Source organism: Prenolepis imparis, unplaced genomic scaffold, assembly GCF_030444845.1.
Source record: "Prenolepis imparis isolate NDT839.2.m4 unplaced genomic scaffold, iyPreImpa1.0 SCAF_2, whole genome shotgun sequence".
In the NCBI taxonomy this organism is placed as follows: Eukaryota; Metazoa; Arthropoda; class Insecta; order Hymenoptera; family Formicidae; genus Prenolepis; species Prenolepis imparis.
In genome coordinates this window covers 5086807-5099932 of record NW_028141160.1, presented here as the reverse complement: position 1 = coordinate 5099932, position 13126 = coordinate 5086807, and positions in this window count along the sequence as shown.

Here is a 13126-nt window from a genome sequence, read left to right as displayed (position 1 = left end):
CGGTCTTCGACGTGAAAATCACCGTTCTTGAAGCGTTGAAACCACTCACGAGACGTTCTTTCACTAATAGCGGCCTCACCATAAGTATTTGAGAGCATTCGATGAGCCTCAGCCGCAGATTTCTTCATATTGAAGCAGAAAATTAAAACCTCCCGCAAATGACGAGAATTTAGCTCGTAAACTGACATTTTCAATCGAGAATAACTTTATGATGCAGACACAAATCGACTAATGTTTCTATGGGGTTATGTTGACAGATGCCCAAGTTTATTGTATGACGTCTATGATCTATTTATTTCGACCACTACTTACCGCTAAAGCCATCTATAGGAAAACGGCGGAAGCAAAGTTGTACACCAATATATTTGAAAGTTCCATTATTCTAAGACAGTAATATTCACCCACATATTTATTTATATATTTATTTTTTATGTCTCAAAACGTCTAACAAGAGATACTCACAAAGTGACAAAAGTTTTTTGGGAAAATGTATATATTTTTGAAAAGTACTCACCGAGATAAATTCAACGTATATGTATATTCAACGATATATATCATTGCTGCTCAAAATGAGTCAAAAGTCAAAAATTGGAGAAGTCAAAATTTACTTTTTATCTGTTTACAAGTGTAAAAATTGAGCTAGAGCTAAAACAATGGTATATTTGAATTCTGCTCATGAAACTGAATCAAATGATACCTAACATGACTACTGTTTTGAATCGAATGATACTTAAATTGATCATTGTTTTTCCCAAAAGGCTTTTATCACTTCGTGTGTATCCCTTTTAAGTAGAAAAACAATTAAAACTTAAAAAAACGAGTAATATATTATTTAGAATAATAAATTATATTTTTTAAGTATGAAATTTTATTTTTACTGTGCCGCCTAAAAACTATTATATTTATCATTGATAACACAAATAAAAGAGTTGCGCACAATAAACGAAATAAAGAACAGGGAATAGAAGATAGAAAACAGGAACAGAGAGTAGGGAACAGTTAATATTATTAATATTATTTTATTATCTAATAGTAATAAATAAAAAACATATTCTTTTAGCTTAAAAATAACACATGTCCTAAATTTTTATTTTATAATACAAAAAAACTACTATGTCAAAAAAAACTTAGCATTAATACAAATAAATGAACATATATTTTTAGTGTTACATAAAATGTCAATTTTCAATAATGTGTTATACTGCCAGTACATTATCAACGCTTTCATGTTTTACGATAATAACATGTTTGTTTCTGTAGTCACAACGCTCTGATCAAGTTTTCAAAATTATTGTTGTTGTAATTGAATCTTCCGTCACATTATATTATTAGTGCACAAATAAATAATGTGTATTAGAAAAACCATCATTTTGAAAGACAATTAAACAAAAGATTTAAATATACACTGTGACGTGACGTTTTTAACGCCCGTCACAGGGCCGGCACGGCCCGGCCGAGGAAGGGTCGAGAGAGAGGACGAATTTTGGGTCGGCGAGCGACGAACTTTTCTTCGTCGACTCGCCTTTAGTTATATAAGTCCGATAGATTTACCGAGTGGAAGTGAGTGGTCAGAGAAGGCCCTGATGTATCGAAGGGAGCAGCCATCGTGGGATGGCGGGATTTGCAGCAAGAGTGGACGACCTGGGTGGAAGCGGTGCGCTCGGGGACGCCGGGTAACACGGAGAAGTAAGGTATTTATTGTCCATAACTAGAATAAATACGTAAGGGCCCGTTACTGCCGGATACGTTTTACAGCCTCGGATAGCGGACGGAGTTAAGCGGAGGAGCACATCAAAAGGTACCAACATCTCGAGACAGGGATGGCTGCTCCAGTGGGGCCGCCGGCACCGTCCCGAGGAAAGCGGAACCGTCGGAGACTGATCACCTCTCGGCGGGGTCCCCCGCAAGTCAACAGCCAGTAGAGAAGGAGAGAAGCAATTATTCGGAACGTGCAGCGAGCAGCCACATTATCCGCACCAACATTCCGAAGAATACCGAGAGCAGTTTCGAAAATACCGGGACAACGAGGCCCACAAGGATCGACTATCGTCGACAGAGGATCCAGGATCGATTATAGGCGGCGCGCGCAGCGCCACCGACGCCGGCTACCGGCGTGCCGTGAGCCCAGAGTCGTACACTGTTCGACGAGACTGCGGCGTGCGAACCACGTGCGACACCGACGGACGACAGATTATTGTAAGGCCACCACTTCAAAGTCTCGGTAAGAGCGAACTCGGCGGGGACTCGCGTCTCTAGTAACACGGTTAGGATTGTTATCAATGTCATTGTTAATTACTTTCGTTGCCGAGCACTCGGGAGTGTCCGAAACGCGAGGCCCGTACCGAGATTCGCCATTAAAGTAAGAACTGCGCAGCCTCTCTCTCTCTCCGTGGAGAGCCGTACCGAGTCGACAATCCAGAATTTTGTGTATAAATGTTAGTTTAATTATTTATCGAGTTTCGTCTCTGATTGTCTTGTGTCGAGTATTTGAGTCTTGTAATTTGGGAAATGTCTTTCTCCCCCGCCTCCTCGATTGAAATATAATCCGGGATATGTTCCCCTCGGTAGCGATAAATATCGAACCATAATTGTGTTGTAACACCTCGAGTGTCGAGGATCTACCGAGTCACGAGGCCGTAAATACGTAATGTGAAACTGCAATCAATTTTCTAATATGAAATATATTTATTTAACTTTTATTTAAATATGTCAGTGTGCCGATTTAATGACTCTCCTTTTCTCCGAAGCCCCGAGTACGATTCCCCGCATTAAGAATCCCGCCCCTCTGCCAATTAAGAAACTGAGTTACCGAGCTTAAGCCGTCACTATCGTAGAATTAATTATCGTGTTATTTTGAGTGGTGCGGCCTGACCGTACCTGGCGCCCAAGCAATCTGTCGAATTTTTGTGTGTAGAGATACCGAGGAAAGTGACGAAGTTGCGCGGCACTGGAAGGAAAGTCCGTTGCAACACTAAAAGTTTCTTTTATACAAGCTTTTATTCTCGAAAAATTTGATTTTAGAATTAAAGGTGTCAATAATTAAATTGTACAATCGTTAATTATAAAAATTACAATTATAAATATGAAATATTTGTATGTGTACGTATACACATATTATGTACATAAAATTCTGTAATTAATAATGTATTATTATTTATTATTAATAATAGATATATGTTTAAAGAATTGTGTAATTATTTTTATAATTATTATTATTAATATACATTGTATCCGCTATTACGGATTTAAGTTGAAAAAAGTAGTTAAAAGAGATAAGAAGAAATGCGTTGTGTAATAATAAAAATTTATTATACGCAGGCTTGATTTACAATACGATACGGTTTGATTGCATTTTTGAGTCACAAAGTTTTTCGTAAATTTTACTAGTAGACGTCACCGTATTCGTGATTGTTATAGAGCAATAAAATGTTGTACAAAAATATTCAATAAAATTTAAAAAATATTCAATAAAAGTTAGAAAGAGCATTCAATGATCATGTTTTATCACGTGATTAAATTTTTTGGTGGAAATAAATATTTTCAGCAAACAGCTAAACGCGGTTGAAGATGAACCTTGCGCTGGAAAAAACTTGCGTCTAAACATGTGATTAAACCAAATTACACCAAACACTAATAGTTTTAACTTTTTGTAGCAATCCATGACGTTCTCTTTCAATTTAACACTAAACTTTATAGCATATCCTTGTTAAATATTTTGTCTCCCCATAACAAAAATAGTGACGAGATACTAATACCCACTTACGAAAAAATAATATAAAATAATATATAATTATAGTGACAGATGAACACAACCAAACTAATCGAAATACATATGTGTCTGCTCTTAAAGAAAGAATTATACCCCATTACATTCCGCGTGTTTATGATTTTTCAATGTTGTCCACTCCTTATAATTGATCAATACAACCCTCTCGGTTGTTTGACATTCTCTTCGAGAGCAGTATTAAATACATTCACCTTCCCAATATATTTCGTCGGGATGCACTTACTTTTTTTCATGCAACTCGCGCTCGTCTGTCTAAAAGGACCTTCGTACTTCGTATTTTCGTCTTTCTGCTTATCACTTTTTGATTTTCTCAAAAGCATTTTGCAAAATGTATTTATGTAAGACGGTTCAATTGATTGATCGTTACCAATATTATGCAAGAAAGACGATATTGTTTGGATCTTCGACGAAGATGAATTGAATTTTCAGTTTGGATCGAAATGATTATATTACTGTGCTTTTCGGCTATCTTGTAACTTTATCGAGAATAACTATAGTCAGTTGTCCAATCAAACTTACTCTAATTTTTTAACCTAAGAAATAAGAAATAACCATATGTTTGTTATTGCATAATCTTTATTATATACTGTAAAATCTTTATTACATAGTGTAATCTACGCGCGGCGATCCATCAATTTTTATTAAATAAAAAATCTATTAAAAACCAAACATAAAATATGATTATGTTGTCCAAGACAAAACTTAATATTTTGGAGAGATTTAATTTTAATTTACTATTTACTTTTTATGTAATAAGTATTGCATGTGCATTTATATAAATAAATTCTTATGAACAATATTCTTATATTACATATAAAAATAATTTAATAAAAATATGTCTTAATTATATATTGTAAAAGCAATTATATTGTGCAAAAGCAGATTTTTTATTAACTAAGAAAAAATTGTCTTACGATACAGTGAATATAAATTATCTATTTATAATTTTATATTTGTTAAATAAAAGTAAAGTATAATTAAGCCAACAAAATATAAAACGAATCCATTATTTTTCTTTCTTCTACAATGAAATGTATTGTATATAATCATTGAATATCTCTCAATTCAATATCAATATAAATTCACTCGTTACATACACATACACAACTGGTAGATCTATTTCATAACAATTAAAACTTCTAAGATATAAGCAGAATTGTCTTTGGTTTACTTGTTTGATAATGTTTTCCTTTGATTACTAAATATTTAATTATTAAATATTTTTTAAACTCTAATTTGATGTCAATTTTCAAAATTACAAAATATTACATAGAATGTTAACATTTAACATGGTTATTTTTTCTAGATTTTTTTTGAAAGCATCTAATCAAAACTTATTTCTTTTTTTTTGTTTTAATAATAAATGTTGAATAGTCTAAAAGATATTACTATTTTGAAACTATTGGCAAAATTATATCCAATATAAATTTACGCAATTTACTTTATTCTGCAGGATTATTTTCACAATCCATATTTTATTTGTACATAAATATTGATTTCTTTCTTTGTGTTTCTCGCACACTTGATTTTTTATTTTTATCTTCTTTACTCGACAAAATTCTATTTGATTGAATATTTTCTGATTCTGTCCTTTCGAATCAGAAATTTGCACAGTATTATTAAAAGACATTCATGATATATAATATCTTAAAATAATTAAAATCCTATTAACGTTTTACATGAATCTGAACAAGGTTTAAATGTATAATCGCCATTGATTCTGCGACGAGGAGCTCAACGATTGGCAACGGTTGTACTGTGTACAACATTCTGTCGCTTGTCCGGATTTATTCATAAATAAACATTAATTATAATATATGTAAGATGTGATTTGCCAGTCGAATTTTTAACCAAGGTTTAAGATTTTATTGACCAACACTGACTAAGATTAATTCTTATATTATAAGACTTTAATTTGGGAATAATCTCAATTCGAGATTTATTTCCCGACTCCCCTCTAACCCCCCTATAAAATTATAGGCGAGAAAAATATAGATCCGAAAGTCGCTGAATCGGGAATCGAACCCGAGACCTTTCGCTTGCCGGGCGACTGCTCTCACCAACGTTGGTGAGAGCAGTCGCCCGGCAAGCGAAAGGTCTCGGGTTCGATTCCCGATTCAGCGACTTTCGGATCTATATTTTTCTCGCCTATAATTTTATAGGGGGGTTAGAGGGGAGTCGGGAAATAAATCTCGAATTGAGATTATTCCCAAATTAAAGTCTTATAATATAAGAATTAATCTTAGTCAGTGTTGGTCAATAAAATCTTAAACCTTGATTAATTATACTGTTTATGCTTATGTGTGTATATTTTTATAAGAGTTACTTCGCGGCGGCCGGACCAAATATAATAGTTCATGATTGTGTCTCTTATAATTAACTAACAATAAATATTTCTTTATCGGAACGAGATTGTAAACGGTACAACCTTGATCTAATGTCACATGTATGCTATTGTTACGTCCTGTGGACTCCACGATTCTTTTCTTTCAAAGAACGCAAGGCGATGATTGAAAAATCACAGGGAATAAGAATATGATCTGGCAGGCGAAGCAGCTGACCGGAGACGGTTAATCGTAAAAATAAAAAAAAGGGAGAGATACATACCAGATGTAACTCGCGGTGTCCGAAAGTCTCGCTTTGACTAGTCGACAACTCGCGCTTGAAAAGCAATAAAAATCTTTCTTTCAAAGGAAAATTTTACTTAAAAGTAATAAAAACTTTTTAGAAGGAAATCTCCACTTGAAAATCAATAAAAATTTAGAAGAAAACTTCCACTTGAAAAACGAATAAAATTTTACCAGATTAACAGCGATAACCGAATTCAAACAAATGCCGCCTGACAGATCACCGAGATAACCTCGAGAGGATAATAAAAATATCAACTTCACTTGACTACAACAAATTTTCCATTGGTCGAAACCTAGAGCTCTAAACAAAAGCCCTAACCAATCGTAGTAATTGTTAAAATTAAAAGAGACGCCTCCGGGACCTAAAGGGCGTCATTGAAAAATTTCCTATTCGTCAGGAAATGTTAATAAACCAATGGAGAGGAGGAGCAAGAAGGTTTATATACCCGCGATATCCCTCGAGAGAGTAGATTTTAATCCGAACTTTCGAAGCGCAGTTTTGCCGTGTACAAGCTATCCGAGCTCGTATCTAGGACTCTTCGGACCTTTTTTATACTTTCAATTTCGAAATCCGCTTTCAACTCAAATTCCAACGTTCGTTAGAGTGCAAGTGAAAAAAAAAAACATAGTGGAAGTCCGGAAGACCACACAACCAGACTAGAACCTTGCAGCAATTATTAACAACGCACTCTACTAACAGTAAGTCAAGACACACATATATGTATATAAAAAGGGAAAAACATAAAGTACAATTTTCACCCCGTATCAAAAATATTCTTGATTTAAGATAAAACCATCTTCTTTATCTCCTTTTTGCGAAGCAGTGGTATCAACGCAGAGTACTCTAAACCTTCTTCTCCCTCTCTCTTCCGCCCCGAAAATCACTCAGGATTTCCCGTGATAACGCGAGATCCGTGATTTCATCCATCTCCAAAAATCACTCAGGATTTTCCGTAATAACGGCGAGATCCGTGATTTCATCCATCCCGAAAAATCACTCAGGGATTTCCCGTGATAACGGCGAGATCCGTGATTTCACCCGTTCCAAAAATCACTCAGGATTTCCCGTGATAACGGAGAGATTCGTGATACCGTTTCCCATACCTTTCCCCCTACTTAACATTATCCTCTCTCTCTCTCTCTCTCTCTCTCTCTCTCTCTCTCTCTCTCTCTCTCTCTCTCTCTCTCTCTCTCTCTCTCTCTCTCTCTCTCTCTCTCTCTCTCTCTCTCTCTCTCTCTCTCTCTCTCTCTCTCTCTCTCTCTCTCTCTCTCTCTCTCTCTCTCTCTCTCTCTCTCTCTCTCCTCTCTCTCTCTCTCTCTCTCTCTCTCTCTCTCTCTCTCTCTCTCTCTCTCTCTCTCTCTCTCTCTCTCTCTCTCTCTCCTCTCCTCTCCCTCTCCCTCTCCCTCTCCTCTCCCTCTCCTCTCCTCTCCCTCTCCCTCTCCCTCTCCCTCTCCCTCTCCCTCTCCCTCTCCCTCTCCCTCTCCCTCTCCCTCTCCCTCTCCCTCTCCTCTCCCTCTCCCTCTCCCTCTCCCTCTCCCTCTCCCTCTCCCTCTCCCTCTCCCTCTCCCTCAGTGGTATCAACGCAGAGTACTGCCCTCGCCCTCGCCCTCGCCCTCGCCCTCGCCCTCTCCCTCTCCCTCTCCCTCTCCCTCTCCCTCTCCCTCTCCCTCTCCCTCTCCCTCGCCCTCTCCTTGCCCTCTCCCTCGCCCTCTCCCTCGCCCTCTCCCTCGCCCTCTCCCACTCCCACTCCCTCTCTCTCTCTCTCTCTCTCTCTCTCTCTCGAATCCTACAAACGCAAGGAATAAGAAATAAAATTAATAACAACAGAATGGAAAGAGAATAGTATTCCAAGAATTATTTCGAAATTGCATTCCATCGCCTCGATCGATTTTTCTTATCATTCGTCATTCTTAGTGGACGACTTAAAAAAGCGGATTTCGAGAGCTGGAGCAAAGCATGCGCGAAATCGTCGGAATCGACGCCTGAGACAAGAAGTGGCTCGGGCTACGGCCTATTCATTCCCGGACGATAGTCCAACCCAGGAATTATTAGAGCGCTTAATTACAGAACACATTCATATAATAAATAAACACAGCAGAAATAGGAACCCTGACACTCCCCTTGACCCTCTGATTTCCTCTCCAGAGCCATCGCACATTCCATCTTCTGCACCTCAGAACCACCCTCCCTCTCCTTGTCTCAATCATTCTCCCTCCCCCTCACAACTTAATATAGAGTGTGACGAAGCTTGCACTTGTCAAGAGGCAGTAGAAATCCCCTTCATTTATAACGAAGCCTACTCCTTTTTAAGGAGACACATCGGGCAAATTCCATTCCAACGCGAAGACGAATGTTATAGATGGCTCCTTTCTAATTTCCCTATACTAGAGCTCCCACTCCCAGAAGGTGTTTACACCTGCGGGCCAGACGTTCCCGATGAAGAGCAGTTCATGAGAATTGTAGCGGGAAGTCTCCCCGGCGCCCTCATCCCTATGTTTACCTCTATCCATCCCAACCCTATCGGATTCCCCGTCGATATCCTCCGCGCTTTCCATTTCCCTTCCACCGTCGAAATTACCGAACTCTCATAAACTAGCATTCTCTCTCACACGCACACACATGGACACTATTTTTATATATCTATTATCGTTTAAATTATTGTAACCACCAATCGGGACCCTAAAATTTAAACAATAACTCTTTCCCCTTTCTGCCCCGATTGAAGACCTCCGTATCTATGTATCACCCGCGATTTATACACAATCACTCACTCATACACACGAGCATCAAATCATTTTTTCTTTCCTCGACTAAGAGAAGTACACAAAATTAGAATAAATAATAATAAGAATAATAATGTATAAGTATAATATGATCCTTATGAATTTAATTCTTCTTTTCTCGTTCTTTAAGAGTAAAATAAATTAATTGTTTTAATATGAGGCCTAATATTCTTTAATTGATAACCCGTTCCCACTCATTCCCGCAAACCGAGATCGCACAAGGTCCCATCCTGCGCAAAAGAGATTAAATTCTCTTGCCGAAAAGGGACCACCGAGCGAACGGCCCTTTAAATAGAGTAAGAGCGACCCTTGCGGTCGTTGACCTATTTGGGCCCAGACGTTCGTTCGGGTCGAACAGACGGATTGTCTGCCGTCGTTCGAGATAAATTTAGTTACGTCCTTCCTTTCGACTCTTCCTTCCTTGAGTCTGGACGTAACATAAATAAAAATTGGGGGCTCGTCCGGGATTGAAATGTGCGATTCCTTGTAGCGGTAATGAGTAAAGGAACAAGAGGTCAAACTGATAAAGATCAAATAGAAGAACTTTATAAAACTGCATTAACAACACCACATAGAACACGCAAATCTAAACCTAAACCATCTGATTCCGAATTAATTCACATCCACACCTTTGGTACCTTCAACTTCGACATCTCGCCAAATAAATTTTTCGTTAAAAGATCCTTCCTCAGAATTCGATTTAACTGAAAATACTTTAGTAGCCGAATCGCCCGAGCCAGATTCCGACGATTCTGCTGATATAACTACTGAAACAATAAAAGATCAAATCGAAAAATTTGATATCGAAAGCGATCCCGAAAATTTACTTTCTTTTAACATGGCGCAAACTAACCCCTTTGCTACCTTAAAATACGCGGTAGACGCCGTCCCCTTTTTTTGACGGTAGTAACATTCCGCTAAATTATTTTATCGAGGGTTGCGAGGAAGCGAAAGCTATGCTTCCTAAGGAAGCAGAAGCTCAATTTACTAAAATTATAAGAACTAGAATAGTGGGAGAAGCGCGTCGAACAATTCGGGATGAAGATTTTGATACTGTATCGCAATTAACTACTTATTTAAAGAAAATTTATGGACCCACTAAAAATGTATATCAGTTACAAGGAGAACTAGGATGTATTTACCAAAGGAATGAAGAGGATGTTGTCACTTACGCAAATTGAGTTAAATTACTTGGAAAACAAATATTAGAAGCATATCGAAGTTCCGGTCATATTTTACCCAACCAAAATATAAAAACAACGGTAGAAAAAGTGTAAGTGTTTTATTAGAGGGCTAAAGCCCGAAATAGAGCAAAGAATCGCTAGAGACTTAGACGTACAAGAAACTGTCGCTGACGCCCTAAGGATAGAAAGAGAGCTTCGAGAGATGACAGGTTTGCGCCAGGGCCAAGGCGTTAAAACAGGCCAATCACCGTACACTAATCAAGTGCGGGAAATCTGTCAGATCTGTTTCAAAGAGGGATATGCCGCAAGTAGCTGCAGGAAGCTCGTTCAATTTTCCTTACAAGGGTACGATTTTCAAACGAATAACGGAACGGAGATTTTAATTTGCCAAATATGCAAAAAACGCGGCCACAGTGCGGATAAATGTCGCCAACGCGATCCTCGCGCTCGTCAGTCAGTGAACGTAATTCAAGAAAAAACGATTATATGTCAATTTTGTTCAAAAACTGGTCACGACGCCAAATCATGCCGACAAAATATTTCCCAACAACCAATTAATAAATCGACGGTTACTTGTCAATGGTGTGAAAGGCCTGGCCATTCGGCTAGTAATTGTTGGAAAAAACAGAACAAGGAAAGAAGTTTGGAAAGTAGACCGAAAGTTACATGCCAACTTTGCGATAAATTCGGACACTCCGCTAAGGATTGTCGTGTTCAAATAAATCAACAACTGACAACGAAGAACGATACATTCTGCAGATATTGTAAAGAACAAGGCCATCTCCTTGAAAATTGTCAGTTACGCAACGCAAGTAATAATCGTCGAAAAGAAAATAATCAGGGAAACTACACAGGTCCCTCGGGGTCGGGTGCACAACGGGGGGCCGGACAAACTTCACACCCATCGACATCTCAAGAAGCCAAGTAGGCCGTCAGACCATCGACATACGACCCGTAACAGTAAACCTCGATAAACATAGTCGCGTGCCTACTGTTCAGGTCCAAATTAACGAAATACCATCGCAAATAACCTTTCTATTAGACACGGGATCTGGACCAAATATAATCAAGGAAAATTTTATACCTAAAACTCTAAAAATTAACTATACAAATATATTAAAATTAAATGGTATAAATAATCATCCCGTATATACGCTCGGAGAAGTCGCTTTAAATCTCCTTGGAATACCGATATCTTTCCACTTAGTATCTCACGACTTTCCGATCCCACAATCCGGAATATTGGGAAATGATTTCTTTAAACAAACATCATCGAAAATAGATTACGCTCAAGGATATCTGACCGTATCCGGAGTTAACATACCATTTTTCTCACCGGAATCTATAATAGTGTCTCCGAGATCCGAATCATTATTTTATGTAAGGATAGAAAACCCCGAAATAAAGGTGGGATATATACCGAAATTAAAAATAGAACATGGAATTTACTTAGGAGACACTATTGTAGAGAACATCTCCGGAAAGGCGTATCTCAATGTTATAAGTACCTGAGACGAAGAAGTGGACGTCCGCGTACCCACTTTGCGTTTAAAGCCGTTGGATCAATTATTTGACGACCATAAATCCGACAGTCCGACGGTCAACAATTACGATGAAGTTTCATCTATAAACGAAGAACCAACGAATACCAACGAAATTTATATTGATATCGAAGACCAAGAAGAAAATTTCGAGGATGAAGAAAAATTTACGGAAATAACTCGAAAGACAAACAAAATTAATGTTGACAAGGGGAATAAAAATTCTCCCGGAAATTCTAATAATTCAAAAATCCTTGGAGAGGGAAGTTACTAAACCTCTCCTGAACATTTTAATAATTCAAAAATTCTTGGAGAGGGAAGTTACCAAACCTCTCCTGAAAATTTTAATAATTCAAAAATTCTTGGAGAGGGAAGTTACCAAACCTCACCTGAAAATTTTAATAATTCAAAAATTCTTGGAGAGGGAAGTTACCAAACCTCTCCTGAAAATTTTAATAATTCAAAAATCCTTGGAGAGGGAAGTTACCAAACCTCTCCTGAAAATTTTAATAATTCGAAAATTCTTGGAGAGGGAAGTTACCAAACCTCTCCTGAAATTTCATATAATCCAACAATTAACGGAGGGGGAAGTTACCAAACCTCTCCTGAAAAATTGAATAATTCTAGAAAAGGGAAAAATTATCAAATCTCTCTCAAAAATTTAAATGATTCAAAATCCCTTGGAGAGGGAAGTTACCAAACCTCTCCTGGAGGGGATATTTCTAGAATTTCGGAGGGAAATTTCCAAACCTCGACAGAAAATTCTAGCTCCGTCAATTGCGAGGAGGGAAGTTACCAAACCTCACTACGCGATTTGACACAATCTTGTTCTAATTTAAGAGAGAAAAATTCCTTATCATTTCTAGATTTCCGAAAGTTGGATTATTCACAGAAGACCACAATGACAAATTAAAGTCATCTCATGTCACTATAAAAGACCTTCTTGAAAAGGCACAAAAATATAATTTAAATATTGAAAAATTAAACATTAAAAACTCTAAACGCATGAAAAACAGAACCAAACCGTCTTCAAAAGTTTCGACGTCTTTATTAAATAAATCGCAAGAAATTATAGATAAATTTATACGAAAACGAAAATCTAAACATAAAAGAAAACAAGAACAAATTAACGATGCAAGCAACGATTTGCATAATTGCCTAGTGGTTTCCGAGGAAAAGGAGAAAGACCGCTTTATACAA